This window comes from Gopherus evgoodei, chromosome 2, assembly GCF_007399415.2.
Source record: "Gopherus evgoodei ecotype Sinaloan lineage chromosome 2, rGopEvg1_v1.p, whole genome shotgun sequence".
Classification (NCBI taxonomy): domain Eukaryota; kingdom Metazoa; phylum Chordata; order Testudines; family Testudinidae; genus Gopherus; species Gopherus evgoodei.
In genome coordinates this window covers 31474527-31484623 of record NC_044323.1, presented here as the reverse complement: position 1 = coordinate 31484623, position 10097 = coordinate 31474527, and positions in this window count along the sequence as shown.

The window sequence follows — 10097 nt, the reverse complement described above, 5'->3', positions numbered from 1 at the left end:
CATAACTCTGAAATGTTCATAGTTCTAAACAAAATGTTATGGTTCTTCTTTCAGAAGTTTACAACTGAACATTGACTTAAGACAGCTTTGAAAGTTTACTATGAAGAAGAAAAGTGCTGCTTTCCCTTTATTTTTTAGTAGTTTACATTTAACACAGTATTACGCTGTATTTGCAAATTTTTTTTTTTTTTGGTCTCTGCTGCTGCTTGATTGGGCACTTCTGGTTTAAAATGAGATGTGTAGTTGACTTGTCAGTTTGTAACTTTGGTGTCCATACTGTATAATGAGGTGCACAAGTGGTTGGAAAACCATAGTCAAAGAGCTTGTTAATCAGTGCTTAACAGTAAAGCTGGAAGGGCATATCAAGGGGGTCCTGTAGGGATCTGTCCTGGGTCCAGTTCTATTATTATTATTTGGATAATAACAGAGAGAGTAGACTGTAAGGTTTGTGGACCATACCAAGCTTGGAGAAGTTGCAGGAACTTTGGATTAGAATTCAAAATAATCTTGATAAAGTGGAGAAAATATAAATAGGATGAAATTCAATAAGGACAAATGCAAAGTATTACACTTCGGAAGGAAAAATCAATTGTACAAATACAAAATGGGAAATGACTGCCTAGGAAGGAGTACTGCAGAAAAGGATCTGGGGGTTACTGTATATCACAAATTAAATATGAGTAATCAATGTAATATTGTTGCAGAAAAAGCAAACATAATTCTGGGACGTATTAGCAGGAATGTTGTAAGCAAGATACCAGAAGTAATTCTTCCATTCTATTCAGCACTGATAAGGCTTCAGTGGGAATACTATGTCCAGCTCTGGGCACCACACTTCAGGAAAGATGTTGAGAGGTTGGAGAAAGTCTAGAGGAGAGCAACGAAAATGATTAAAGGTCTAGAAAACGTGACCCATGAGGGAAGATTGAAAAAAATGGGTTTGTTTAGTCTGGGGAAGAGAAGACTGAAGGGAGACCTAATAATAGTCTTGAAGTATGTACAAGCTTGTTATAAAGAGGAGGGAGATAAATTGTTGTCTTTAACCACTGAGGACAGAACAAGAAGTAAAGGAGATTTAGGTTCGATATTAGGAAAAACTTCCTAACTGTAAGGGTAGTTAAGGTATGGAACAAATTACTTGAGAGGGTTGTGGGAATCTCAATCATTGGAGGTTTTTAAGAAGAGTTTAGACAAATACCTGCCAGGGATGGTCTATATAATACATAGTCCTGCAGTGACGCTATTGAGGTCCCTTCCAGTCCTACATTTCTATGATTCTGTGTTAGCAGAACTGAGTTATTTCAGCATAAATGAAAAACTGAAGTATTCACCTATATGTTGTGCCAACAATCTAATCCATATGGCCAGACCCTTTTGTCCACCTAGAGTCCCAGGGAAGTCTGTGCTACAAGTTCTCTATAGCTAGTGAGAGGGGAGGGTTATGTTCTAGAAAAGGTTACTGGAGTTGTGCCCTCCTTTAGCAATAATAACAACATGCAGCCACCTGGCTGAAATTCTGCTAAAGAGGGTATGGTATGCATGAGCATCTCTTTCTCTTGCCATAAAATTTCTACAGAGTGAAGTCCCCTGTTAGCACTTGACAAGGGTGCAATTATCAAAATGAACAAACTATGAGAAAGGCATATTCATGTTGTCCTTAAATACTACTGACAGCAAGGCTCCCAGTCATCTCCAGAGCCTCAAAAATTTATCCAAGTGTATCTTCCCCATTAGCAGCTTTTAAAATATCTGATTACATTGGATTTTCTTCAAAGGTTGAAGAATAGCAAATGTACCATCTTCTGTTCTGTGCAAATTGTTAACTGTACTTTGAACTGTAAATTTCCAACAATATAACTACGTTTTTTTCATTTTAATGAAATAACACACAACCCCTAGTGTAGACATAGCTATATTGGTATAAAGGTGGCTTATACTGGTTTAGCTTAGTCCCCATCACCTGCGGAAGTGCGGGATCATGCCACTTTAACGATACCAGTATAAATGAAATAGCTGTGTGTGTGGACAAGACTTCAGGCATACTTTTGAAAAATAGTGATTTTTCCTTAATAATTAACAATATTATTGTGATATATTGGGTAATATGGTGCCCTCTGTGCAGTCCCAGTGGAGTCAGTAATAATATACAGGCTATACTTATGGCAGGCTAAGGCTCTTTCTAAGTGAGTTGGAGCTGTAATGAAAAAAATGAAATATTTTATTAGAAAAAATCATGAAATAATTCCGGAACAATATTCATAAGCTACCTGTGAAACACTTTAAGCTGTGAAAATAATGCAATAAATAGTAGCTGAATAACTTATTCAAAATATTGTACAATTTATTGCAATATGAATATCATTCCCCCTCCTTCAGCAATAATATGAGAGATGTCAGTGCTGATATAAAATTTCCATAGGACTCCTTCACCGTGCAAACTGCTAACTGGTGAAAATAAATAAATAAATAAATAAAATAAAGGAGGAAAGATGTCCAAATCAATTATATGAAGTCCAGGTCCAAATGATAACCTTCTATCAGATATCAGATTTAAACAAAAAACAAAAAACCGTTGATAAATGATCAACAAATGTGAAAGCAACTTAAATTGCTGTTTTCAGTAATTCAGTAACAAGGTGTTCACAGCCCTATTTGTACTAGAGAATGAAAGTGTAGATGCTGAACTCCCTGTGTAAGGTTCAGACTTCAGCAAGAAGGTGGATCCGGGTAAAGAAAGGCAATGATTAACCACAAAAGGCACTGAAGTAGTTTAATAATTGTTATTCCAAGAAAGGAAGGATCTACACAGAATAGGAATGTCAGGAGAGTTTGATAGACATACCTTAGCTGCATCGTGGAATAATCTGCTGATGGGGATATAAGTAGGAAAGACCTATTAATTAATTACTAGGAACTATGGACACCACCAACTGGAGATCAAAGGAAACCCTCAACTTTAAAAGTAAGCAGAAGCCTTGAGACAGATGTTTCCTTTCCAGCCTTCTCATGCTTGATAATTGTCTGATGTTGTCAGTTTTGGCCACATTTCCCCACTCAACCATCCCCTGCCATGAAAAGCAAGATGCTTACTTAGACCTTGTCCCTCATCCTGCAAACAGACCCATGTGGGCAGGTCCGGCTTTAGGCCTATTACACCAATTCCCCCGAATCTGGCCCCACGCCTAAGAAGGCCCCCGCTTAAGAGGGCCCCACGCCCAGTACGAATTCCTTCCCTGGCTAGAGGCGCCTTTTTAATTTTTACTCACCTGGCACCGCTCCGGGTCTTCGGCAGTGCTTTGGCAGGTCCTTCGCTTGCCCTGGGTCTTCAGCCGCAGGTCCTTCAGTGCTGCCAAAGACCTGAAGTGAGTGAAGGACCCGCCGCCGAAGACTCAGAGCACCGCCCGGTGAGTACAAGCCCTATGTGCTTTTTGTGTGTGTGTGTGTGTGTGTGTTTAAGTCATCCCTGCCAGGGCCCCATCGAAACTGTTCAAATTGGGCCCCGCACTTCCTAAAGCCAGCCCTGCATGTGGACAGACCCATTCACCCACATGGAGTCCAACTGGCTTTAGGATGGCTCCATGTAAGTGCAAGAGTCAGCCTGAGTGGGTCTTTTTGGAGGATTGGGACTTCTTCGAGTGAGCAAAAGCATGTTGTCTAGAAGGCTTTCAGTTAAATGTTTGTAACTGATGTTTACAACCACTGTAACATGCAGTCAGCTAAATAATGTTTTCATTTTTCATATGTATACAATTGCCTCAGGTAAAATATTCATTATGAAATAGTAACTGGTAATTCTAAGAATTATAATTAATGTAGTGGATGATTCTCAACATGAGTGTGGGATCAAGGAAGAATTGTGAGGCCACCCATTGTTCACTTTGCTATTTACACGTGAAAAGAAAGAGAGGAGAGGAGAGGAATGTAAAATAATGAATGGTGTAGAGAATGCCATTTGGGAGCACCTATTCACCCTTTCTCTTAATACTAGAGCAAGGGATACTCAATGAACTTGAAAGGCAACAAACTTAGAACTGATAAAAAGGAAATACTTTGTTACAAAATTCATATTTAACCCATGGAACTGTCACAAGATATTATTGGGGCCAAGAATTAGCAGGATTCAAAACAGGATTAGAGTTTTCTATGACTAATGACCTTATCCAGTTACATTAGACAGAATAAAAATGTACAAGGGATATAAACCTGCATGCCTTAGAGGAATAGTGAACCATTAACTGCCTGAGGTTTGGAAGAAACTTTCTCTACAGATAGCTTGCCCCATAATTATTCTTAATGGGATTTCTTGTGGCCTCTCTGAGACATCTGGTACTTACCATCGGTTTTATCCAGTCAGGAAACACCATTACCTACAGGTAATGAATATTCAATATGAATCTGAAAAATTCATAGCAGTATACAGAGGAGAGTTGCTTTATTGTAATATATTTAAAAAATCCCTTCTCCCCCAAACCTGTGAATGTTTCTTCAAACTGGGTTGCATTATCACTTGTGATGGGTGAACCTCAAAGGATTTGGATGCAGCTCTGTAGTTCTGATTTGCCAGGAGGGTGAGCCCTTTATTTCTTTCAGTTTGGGTTTGCTCACGTCTGGTGAGTTTCACTTTGGCTTTAAAATAACTACCAAATTCAGCTGAAACGGCCATGTTTACCAAGTTTTGAACAGAACCCACAGCTAGAAGGAGGAAGGGAACATTTGCAAAACTAGATGAACCTTCCAACAAATTTGAATAAAGATACCTGAGCCTCTCTGGTCTGGAAATTGTTTGAGAAAGATCAGGGTTTCTTGTGAGATTCCCAGTAATCCCTTGTCTAAATTGCAAACGGCTTTTTAGAAGGATTTTGCTATTTCTGTATCTAATAACAGGTGAAGAGCAGATTGGTATAAAAATTAAATAAACACAAAATTATTGGAACTTCCCCAAATCTCCTGGAAAGATTCCAATTCTATTGTATGGACATTTGTAAATTATGTCTAATTTTATCGGAAAGACCTCCGCTGACTATGCTGAGCTTTGCAATAGGCCCTAAAACCATACAATCAACATGATCAAATGTTTACACCTTGCAAAAGATTCAGTGATCCTGGTGCTGGATACCTGAGTTGTACATAAAATCTGTCTGGGCCTAATGTTCTTGAGCAATCACCTCTCACCCTTTATCCTGTCTGAGCCAATTCTAGTTAGTCAGGGCAGCCTGTTCTCCCTGACTGGCATCAGTGGGCTAGGCTGAGAACAGGATTTTACTGGACAAGTATCTTTAGTTATGGACCTTGGTCTCAGAGACATTTCATTACTGTCTCTTGTTGGCTGTCTATAGAGGGTGCTGGAAGTCCCATTTATTTCAGCACACTTATCCTCGACCCTGTTTTGGCTACGTCCTCATTTTCTTGTTTTACTGTTTGCCACCCGTTTTCCTTCCTTATTCTTTGTAATAGTAGGAACTGGCCTCTTGGTTTTCATGTTTTATATTGGGTTTATGGGATGTTGTTCAGATGCCATTGATGAAACCCTCTGGGCTAGAGCCTCGGTTGGTGCAAACTGGCGTAGGCTCCGTTGACATCAGTGGAGCTACTCCAATTTACAACAGCTGAGGATCTGCCTCTTTAATTCCATTAAATACAATTATATATATGAAGTGTTTAAAAACTTTTGCTGGCAAAGTGCATCTCTTCCAGCACTGGAAACATCCATTTATTGTGGAACTGGTCTCACAGTAACAGCAACAGTAAGGAGAGTTTTGGATTCCTTGTAGACACTGGAAGCACAAGGAGCGGGTATTGAACTAGAACTGCTTCACTTCATATAGCAAGTATGTGCAATAGCATCATTTTGTGACAAAATTAATGTTTGGTGTAATTGGTAGAGGTGGCATTTTCAGCCGATGGCGCAACGGGGTACAGAACAAAGGTGATGTGAGCAGAGACATCTTAGTGCCAGTAGATCTAGCACATGTAGCAGATGGAGCGGCTGAATGTAGTGGATTCACCAGTGTAACTGGCAGAAGTGGAAGCCTCTTCACAGAGAAATTTACAATGCAGGATTGATAGTGCTAGTGATTGTTACTGTTGTAGTTTTGTTGAAAATGTGTTGAGTGCTGTACAGCTCATAGAAATAAGACTTGGGTCCAATCCCAAATAGCCTCCTTTCTAATCTAGCAAGCAAGATTCATTCCTTTCTTTTGTTCCTTATGCCGTTGCCTGCATGATGCTGTCATACTGGTCATTACGTGAACCCAATGGTTTGACACAAGACAATCGTGCCTTGTAGGCTGTTCTGCACATTTATGTTGCTCTGCATGGAAAGTGCTTTGGACATTTTGTTTTGAGTTATAAATAACTTCTTGGATTGGATTGATGCTGCCTGTAATTCTAGCATTTAGGGGCTGGATTGTCTCCTCCACTCCTGTGAATGGAGGGGACAGAAATCCAGTGCCTTCCTCTTGGAAGATGGGGAGCTGCAGATCTGCAGTATTGTTCCCCTTCATGAGAATCTTGTGGAAGCCTCTTTGTCCTGCGTTTTCCTGAGGAACACATCTGCAGATTTCGGTACAGGCATAAAAGGCTGGGATTGGGGACTAGCCATCCTTCACTGCATCATTTGACCCTGCAGATTCCTGACCAGAAATCTTAGTGGAAACTAATGCTTCTTCAAATGTGTTTCAGTGTGGGAGAGAATGCTTGGGCTTTCTATTACAGCAGTACCCAGACAGGGTCTGTGATGGGTTCGGTCACAGAGACCCCTCTTGGGACTGTCACCTGATGTGCTGAGACTACCTCTGAGCCTGTTTTCCCTGCCAGAGATCTGAGATCCCAAGGCATTGCAGTAGGGGGCCTGTAACCTGAGCCATGCCACCCAGGGCTAAAGCCCTTGAGCTTTGGCTTTGGCCCTGGGCCCCAGCAAGTCTAAGCCAGCCCTAGTGACCCCATTAAAATGGGGTTGCAGCCCACACTGAGGTCCCGACCCACAATTTGAGAACTGCTGGCTTACACTGTTCAGTTCCCTGTGCAGCGCAAGATGGTATAATTTGGGGTTTATTCTCCAGAGGGGGGTGCATGCTTGGGGAGCTGGGAGTTGCCTTAGCTGTAGCCTTCCTGTGCAGGGGCTGGTCAGGGAGCCTGCAAGTAACTGCAGCTGGGTATGTCCCTATCTGTATGAATGCTGGTGAAAATGCCTGCTGGAAGACTGTGCAGCTTGTCACAGCAGTACAGTTTGAGAGGGAGCCCAGGCTGGGGGGTCAGGGGGCTCAGTGGTACCCCAGTTCCAGGTGGCACCCCAAGGGAAACCCGAGACAGCATCGTCCCACGCTTTTATGACAATGCATGGATTCCATTGCTAACTATGTTGTTATCCATAGGGCGGGAGAATCTTGTATTTCTTGGCTGTGAAGTTGCATCTGTGCATTTTCAAATTTGGCCCCTAGCCTCCTTTCTCCTCACCCGAAGAAGAGCTGCAGGAGCTGGGGAAGAGACCTACCTGAATGGAAACGGTGAGCCACTCTGACAAGAAACAACAAAGCCATTGGGGCTGGAGCATGGGTGGTGCATGCACCTCCAAATCAGGGCTACTAACCCCCATGCCCTGCCTCTTTTGCCTGAGGCTCCATCTCCACTCTCCCCTTCTCCCCCACACTGCTTTCACTGGCTGGCCTGCTAGAGTGGCCCTAAACCCTGGGCTGGCTCACTGGTGCCCGGAGCAGCTCAAAGGAGCCCTGAGATCCAGCGCCCAGAGAAGCTCTGAACCCTGCCGTTGTCCAACCTTGGTACTTTGGCGGGGAGCATTAGTGAAGGTTTGGGGAGGCTTAGCCTCCCCCAGCCTCCATTATATGCCACCCATAGTCTGGAGGCCAGTCTGTTGTAGCTGTATCAGTCCCAGGATATTAAAGAGACAAGGTGGGTGAGGTAATATCTATGACTGGACCAACTCAAAGTGTCACAGCTAGTGTTGCAAGGTGGAGCATATTGTTTGTTTAGCATAAGTAGTTAAACCTGTATTTAGCTGTGACACACTGAGTAAGTTTCCTAGACCTGAAGAAGAGCTCTATGTAGCTCAAAAGATTGTCTCTCTTACCAACAGCAGTTTGTCCAATCAAAGCTATTACCTCACCCACCATGTCTTTGGAGGTAAGAGTTATTTTATTGGCTACAATGGAAGAGAGCCATTCTGGGAGCCAGGGCAGAAAGAGGTGCCAGCGGAGACTTTTGTGAGAGGCTAGTGGAGAGTGAAGGAAGGGAGACAGAGGAAGAGATGTCCTAGTGCCAATTCTACTTTCTTTATTCACCTCCCACCCAAGAATCAAAGAGCTTCCTAGCCTCCCAAAAGGGTGAGAGAATGGAAGGGACCACTGACTATTACCATTTTTACTTGTCTGTATTATGGTAGCATCCAAAGACACAGGCACTGTTCAGGGGTATAGGAAGACACAGTCTCTTTCTCAAAAATATTATAGCTTAAGAGCTCATCTACACACGGTTTTTGTATCACTATAACTAAATGGTTTGGAACCAGATATAATTAAAGTAGTACAAGTCCCTAGTGTGGATGCAACTGTACTGGTATAAAGGTGCTTATTGTGTAAACTTAATAATGCTGTTTACTTCTCTGGAGTATTGAGGATACAGTCATTAATATTGTACACTACTCAAATCCAAAGCCTAGTGAAGTCAGTGGAAAGACTCCACAATCTTGAGAATCTTGGTCAGGCACATGTTGTGTTGATGAGGTCATATAATCACCTAGATAGATAGATACTGTGGTTGCTGAAAGTTCCAGTGGTTGCGGAAGATTCCGGAACTTGTCTGCTTTCATACAGTTGTTTCTGTAATGTTAGAATAGGAAAACTTACAGGAAACCTAGGGAAAACATTCAAAAGTTACAGTTTTGGAGATCTGAGATCTGAAGGCGTTATAGTGAATAAATGGCAAAGAGTTCTGTGATACCTTATAGACTAACAAATGTATTGGAGCATGAGCTTTCGTGGGTGAATACCCACTTTGTCAGATGCATGTAGTGGAAATTTCCAGAGGCAGGTATAAATATGCAAACAAGAATCAGGCTAGAGATAACGAGGTCAGTTCAATCAGGGAGGATGAGGCCCTCTTCTAGCAGTTGAGGTGTGAACACCAAAGGAGGGACTGTGCCTTTTTTTGTGAGAGGCATCTGTACAGTGCTGTGTATTGTGGGTGTGTGATTGGGCAGATAGGCCCTACACTGGCAAAGAGAAGGTTAATGAGGGCCTTTGACCCCAGTTAGCCCCACTCTGCTACAGCTGCAGCAGATGTCAAGTGTGGAGAGGGGAGTTAAAAGGAGAAGGCCTAGCACAGTTCAAGACTGACTGGGAAGGAGAGGAGAGCTCTGCTTCTCTCTGTGAGAGAGACCTGATTATAGCCAAAACTCAAAGACAACTTGCTGGCTGGACTAGTCTCCTGGTGCATAGGATGCTCGGGTGCAGGGAGACCACCCAAAGAAACGGCTATTTGAAGACAGGCCCTTAGCAGAAGGGCGGAGTCTCACTGAAGACATATTGGAGGACTCTGTTTTGAGTTCTTAGCTTTCTTGTACTTTTGGACTTGAATATCTTGACAAGAGTGGGATTGAAACATGTCTTAGCTGGAGGGCTGAAGCACTAGTGCACTGGACAGAAGTGGGGATTGGCCACTGGAGGCCCTGAGACAGGATAAGTAGTGCCACACTGCGCCAAAAAGAGTACCACAGAGACAGGCCCTGTCACAGAATGCTAGTCGAAACAAATAATAAAGTAACCTCTGAGGGCCAGGACCAGTGAGATATGGCAGTAGGATAATTAAGAAAAAGTTAGTTCTGGCAGTTTAATCTATTTGTATGTCAGTTCCTCAGGAATGAACAGATCTATAACTTTTGGTTACACAACAGAAAAAAATGTGACCTTTCCTCCCTGGAATGGGGAGGGATCCTTTGCATGTCAGAAAGCTGGAGTTCTTAATTGTATGTGTAGTTCTTTGGAAGCGCTGGGTAAATTTGACAGGAGAGCAGGGGATGATCTGTACATATCTTAGTCTAAAAAAGAATTGCAGCTACTTCAAATAATGATATGAGAAGAACT